Genomic DNA, 6,366 nt, shown 5'->3' on the forward strand with positions numbered 1-6,366 from the left:
CCAAATTCGTTCGTTTACCATGAAACTATAATCCCTTCGTCAATATAATCCGATCAATTACGAGATATGAAATTGTGTCAATTCCGAATTTCGATCATATCTTTCACTCCACTGTTAAGTTAATCGATCATATCTTTCACTCCACTATTAAGTCAATATAAGTCGAAAACTCCTTTTCGACTTATGAGTACACCTTGGCCAAGGATTTCATCATTGACTTAATTGAATGAAACGCAGATCATAATCTCCTACTATCTAAGAGTGACGAATCCTTTATTGATCAATCACAACCTTCATACGATTCTTGACGTACCCGAACGATATCGTATTAGCGGCCATTTTCATAGTAACATCCAACACGGCCAAAGTATGACTGTCCTCATATAAGGTACCATGACGACCTCAAGTCAAAGGACCAATTCCACTATCGAACGTTAGAGATTAACTACTGATACTCAGATAGTTATTCATGTGGAATCTCTCGGCGGGTCTCCAATGTTTTGTTCAATAACAAAACATCCACGCGTTCATTTAAATGTCACCACACTTTAGCTTGTGAGATCAATTACTTACTTCACAAGTAAGAAATGTCACACGTGATGGTCTATCCGTAATAACGATATCCGTATCTCGTTATTACTTACGACCACAGATGATTTAAGATTCAATTAAATGTAATTTGTATCTCACAATCACAACTCCCTGTGATTAATAAATTACGAAAATTTGAATCTACGGACTCTATTATTGTCTATTAATTAATATAATAGATCTACCATTAAATTGCATTAATTATATATTAAAAGTATTTATGTCCAAAGTTGATTGGACCTAGAGCATAATACTTATAGTGTGTAGAACTTTTCCTGCCAGCATTTTGCATAAGCTAAAATTTTACATGATACCATTAATCCCATTGAACTGAAAACACTTGCTTGATGGTTCTTCAAATCTATCCTTTTATATGTCTAAGTGTAAGCAATTAAATCTAATATCAAGATCTTTAGAATTCATAATTTTCACGTATAAATTTAATTGATCAAGAAACATACCATGATCCATGACAATTAATTGAAGATTTAGACCTGCAAAATAAGATAAATGAGAAAAACATGAAACCATTCTCTCTCTTTTTTTTTCCTTTGTAATTGAATGTTTTAATTGATGGGTTTCATTCACATTTATAAACATAGAGGGGCAATTTCATAGGCCATTAAAATAACTGCCCAATTTCCATCATAGTAGACAGTTATAAAACTGTCACTTCTTAATTGGCCAATAGAATTTTAGCAATATTAACCACTTTTAATTAATTATTTAATAATATTACATGAGCCACAATTAATTGGTCTAACATTCTCCCACTTGACCTGTGTAATATTACATCGTTATGTGGTTTCTAAGATAATAGACATATCATAAGCTAAAATCTCTCGTACAATGATTTCTTAATATATCATCCTTAAATAAAGATTAATAGGAGTCATGGTGGTTTTACATAATCATTTTGGCATAATTCCTTCCACCTACTACAACACTAGTCCTTATTTAACATGACACGTAATGAGAAGTTCAATAATTACATTTCAATAATATCTTTAAAAGCACTACACCTGTCAGCATTCACATAATCCATTCGTGTAAATGTACTAACAATTATGACATGAATAATATTTTGTCAAAAACAATATATAAATGAGCTCAAGTGTCAATACATAAATTTCATAATGTTGTTGATCATTTCCAATAATACCCATTCTTTCGACATGTTCATCAAATGTCTTTGGTGGCAATATTTTCATTAGTGGATCTGCAATCATAAGATTGGTGCTAATATGCTCGATTGACACATTTTATTTTTAAACTTTTTCTTTAACGGCAAAGTACTTCAATTCCATGTGTTAACACATTTAGGGTCCGTTTGATATGTGGTTTTTTTTCATGGATTCCAACTTTATGATGTTTGATAAGGTTTTATTTCCATGGAATTACATTTTCTTGCTTGTCTTAGAAATTGATCTTTTCTTGGTTTTTAAGGAAAACCAAAATTGGAATTCCATGTTACTGTAGTATTTTGTTTATTTTATTTTTTATTTTTTTGGTAATGGAAACAAATTCGAAAATTTATTGTAAATAAATATTTTCTTTTAATTGACAATTTTCATTTAAAACAAAGTCAAACGAACACCCAAAGATAGATGATTTTCTTGAATTTTTTTTGACAATGGAAACAAATTTAATTCCCAATACTAGTAAATTTTATCCATTTATTTGACAATTTTCATTTAAAACAAAGTCAAACGGACATCAAAAAATAATTTAATTTAAACATTTTCCACGAGGAAATTTATACCAATCAAACACAATAATTTACAATTTTCAGGAAAATAATTTCCCATCAATTCAATTCCCTAGAATTCGTTTTCTTTCCACCCAAATTCTACCTTTGCAATCAAACGGACCCTTAAAGTATTTGTTGTTCTTTGAAAAGAAAACATTTACAGAATTGTCACAATAAACTTTCAGTGGCTTGGCTATACTCTCGGCAATTTTAAGACCTAGAAATAAAGTTTCGCAGCCAATTTTCTTGAACTGTAGCCTCAAAGCATGCCACAATCTCAGCTCCCATGGTGGATGCAGCAATGACTGACTGTTTCATACTTTTCCATGATATAGCTCCTCCAGCTAAGAGGAACAAATAGCCAAATGCGGACTTTCTAGTGTCCACATATCTAACAAAAGTCTGAATCTGAATATCTAATGACCTCCAAGTTATCAGATCTTCTATAAGTAAGCATGTGGTCATTCGTTCCTTGCAAGTATCTCAATACTTTCTTTGCATCTTTCCAATGATCAAGTCCTAGGATTTGTATTATATAGGAATAAAGTTATACAAAATATGTAAAGAGAATCATACAAATATAGTAAGCGAGTTATACAAGTATGATTACAATATAAGTATGGTAAATAATCTCTGTCGATCTAATTGATAATATATATATAACGGGATCGTTCTCGAGGTATTCTTGGGCTATCACAAAAGAGCTATATCAATAAGATACTTAAGAAATATGGAATGCAAGATTGCAAACTAGGAGACACTCCTATTGCTGAAAGAGATAGATTTAGTCTCAATCGATACCCTAAGAATGACCTCAAAGAAAATGAAATGTAGAAAATTTTCAATACTTCAACAGTTGGGAGTTTGATGTATGTTCAAGTATGCACACGGTCGTATATAGCATTCATTGTTGAAATGCTTGGCAGACAGTTAAATAATCTCAGGTTGGAGTATTAGAAAACAGCCAAGCAAGTGATGCGGTACCTACAGAGAACAAAAGATTATATGCTCGTATACAGGGAATCAGACCAATTAGGATATTTGTTATTTTGATTCTGATTTTGCTGGATACCAAAACAATAAGAGATCCACATAAGGCTATGTATTCCTACTAGTCGGAGGAACTATATCTTGGAAGAGTGCTAAACAGATATTCATAGCTTCTTTAAACATGATAGCAGAGTTCATAACATATTATGAGACATCCAATCATGGAATATGGCTGCGAAATTTTGTCACTTGACTTTGAATTTTGGATGGAATTGAAAATTTTCTTAAGTTGTTTTATGAAATTAAGTCAACAGTCTTATATTCAAATAATAATAAAAGCTCAACAAAAGCTAAGTTTATAGACACTAAATTCCTAATTTGTTAAAAAAGAGTGAAAAGTGGTCAGACTCCTATAGAACATATTGGGACAAACTCTTTGATAGCATATTCACTAAAGAGCTACCGTCCAAGGTCTTTTATGAGCACACAACTCACATAGATGTTTTATATTTTGATAATATGCTAGTTTATCGAGAGTTTGTAATTTTGGAAGTTGTCTCTTTTGGACACATGCTATTTTATTTGTGCACGTTCAAGTTTATTCAATTTAGTTTTTACTTCTATCGAATATTTTTTGTTTAATTTCATTAAAGTATAATGTATTAAAGAATAATGTATGACTAGTTGGAAATAGGAATATTTAGATCACATTACATGTAATTTCTACACATTTATATTTGATCTATGTCATTTGATTGTGTTGATATACGTAACCAATGATGGGTTAAGTTTTATTACTTGTAACAAAGATCACTTTGGTCCTATATTAATATGATTATGGGCGAGATTGTTCTAAGATACTTTTGATCATGATAGTAAAATTTTTTTACCTCGTAAAGTTCTACACATTTATAAGGTAACATATGTAGCACAAGTGGGAGGTGTTGTTGAAAAATTATTAATTTGTCACGTGGGGCTACATATGTAATTAATTGTGTATAAATGCTATTTGAAAGTTAAACCCAAAATTAAAGTGATATAATAAAAAATTAAAGTTATTGGACTTTGAACATCTAAATAACGCGTGAGCATAAATGTGTATAGATCAGATTTTTTCTGAATTATATTTCATAATGGACAAATACATATAAAAACTATATATAGGGTAATGATCCCCAATTCGTGTGTGTGTGTGTGTCACAATCAAGAATCGAGATCAATTAATCAAGAATTAAGAAGAATGATTGAAGCAATCAAATTAAAGAACGAGAATCAAGATTAGAATAAAGAATATAAATCAAGAGGAAATTGTAAGTTGATCTTCAAGATTAAAGGTTCAAGATACGAATTCATGGATCAAGATATATTATGCATTAATTAATTTTCTTGGTTTTTTGACATGAGATATTGACAATTATGTAAGGTTTATAAAGTTTAAGTTCCATAAAATATTTAACATGTAAGAATAGGAAAGATAATTCATGTCCACAAGTTTTATTGAAAATCAAATCATTACCATTCTGGTCGGTATTATGGCAAATAAATTTGAGGGTATTGTTGCTCTACTCGCCCCCGAGCTCGTCGTCAATATTTTTATATTGAATTTAATTTTAATTACATATATGATGTGATTTACAATGTTTATCAATATTTTACCACATTAGTTATTATCAACATTTACTACAAGCTTTTATCGAAAATTTTGTTAAGCAACCCTAAGAAAAGGCTTTAATTGCGGAGAGAAAGTGGGTGAAACTTGAGCTATTTGTTGTTACTAGTATAAGGGTATAAAAGGTATTTCATTTTTAGGCCTTGTCTATCTTTATTTAAAATAAAACAAAATGGTTATATTGTCACTACACTTTTTGTTCCTTACACTACATTACAAATATTACACCACGGATAAATATATATGTACAAATAAATGTGTACAAAATGGGTTACTTAATCTCACAAATAAGTGGCTCCCACGTGAATTTAAAAAATGTCGGCTTATGGTCCCCACCTCCTATTGTGAGTAGTGAATAAAAGATTTGATAAAAAAAAGTTTGTAAGTGTAACATGATCCATTACACCACATACATAGTTTTTCAATTCTTCTCTTCTACCATTCCTATTCTTCATCCACAATTGTAAGTGCTCGCACCCACTGCTCAATCCTCTCCTATACAACTGTGATTATTGTCAATTGTCACGATAATACTTGTTTGAGACTGATATGGTCCATCTATTTACCTGATATGGTCCATCTATTTACCTCGACCTCATATTCCCGATGACTCCCCAACTCAGTCTTCAAAAATATATTCGTCGGGTATTCCCGAGGATATGGAAAATATCCTCGACTTCTCTCCTAATCATACCATGAGGTCGGGAAGTGGAGTCCTTGGTATTCATGTCCTCATGCTTTTTTACCTCAACGATACCACATCCTCCTACGAACAGTGACGTGTAACACTTGATACCCCATAAGACTTCTAGATGCAAGAGGAGTTTATTGTTGTTAGACTTGTACTGATCCCACACTTGTTATGCATATCAAACATCCACCTCCGATAAGACTCTACGGGATGAAGTCCCAATTGTTCAAACCTAATAGGATTCAACCACCTAACACTATAAATACATGGTTTCACCTCATCATTCAGGTACTCTTTTTATACAATTTTCAGTCCATAGCCTCACGCACATATTCTAACTTAAGCATCGGAAGGACGACGAGGACACACCTCGACGCCTTTGTTTCAAGTACCGGAAGAACACTTTCGTGCTCTCCACCAGTCGTCCAACTCGAAATTGCTCAGGTACGATTTTTGGTAGCATCATTGGCGCCGTCTGTGGGAAACGCTACCAAAAGCCATGGTAAACACACGTTCAGGTCTTCCACCAGCGAGCTCATCCGCTCCAAACCAACCCCCTCCTGAGGATATCCCTGTTCCTCAAGAGGAATCATCAGAAGTGCCAGAGCTTCAGCCGACAATCGTCACTGCTGGAGCCTTTGAAGAGCTCAGACAACAGGTCGCCACACTGACTCA

Source organism: Olea europaea, chromosome 17 (genome assembly GCF_002742605.1).
Source record: "Olea europaea var. sylvestris chromosome 17, O_europaea_v1, whole genome shotgun sequence".
Lineage (NCBI taxonomy): Eukaryota > Viridiplantae > Streptophyta > Magnoliopsida > Lamiales > Oleaceae > Olea > Olea europaea.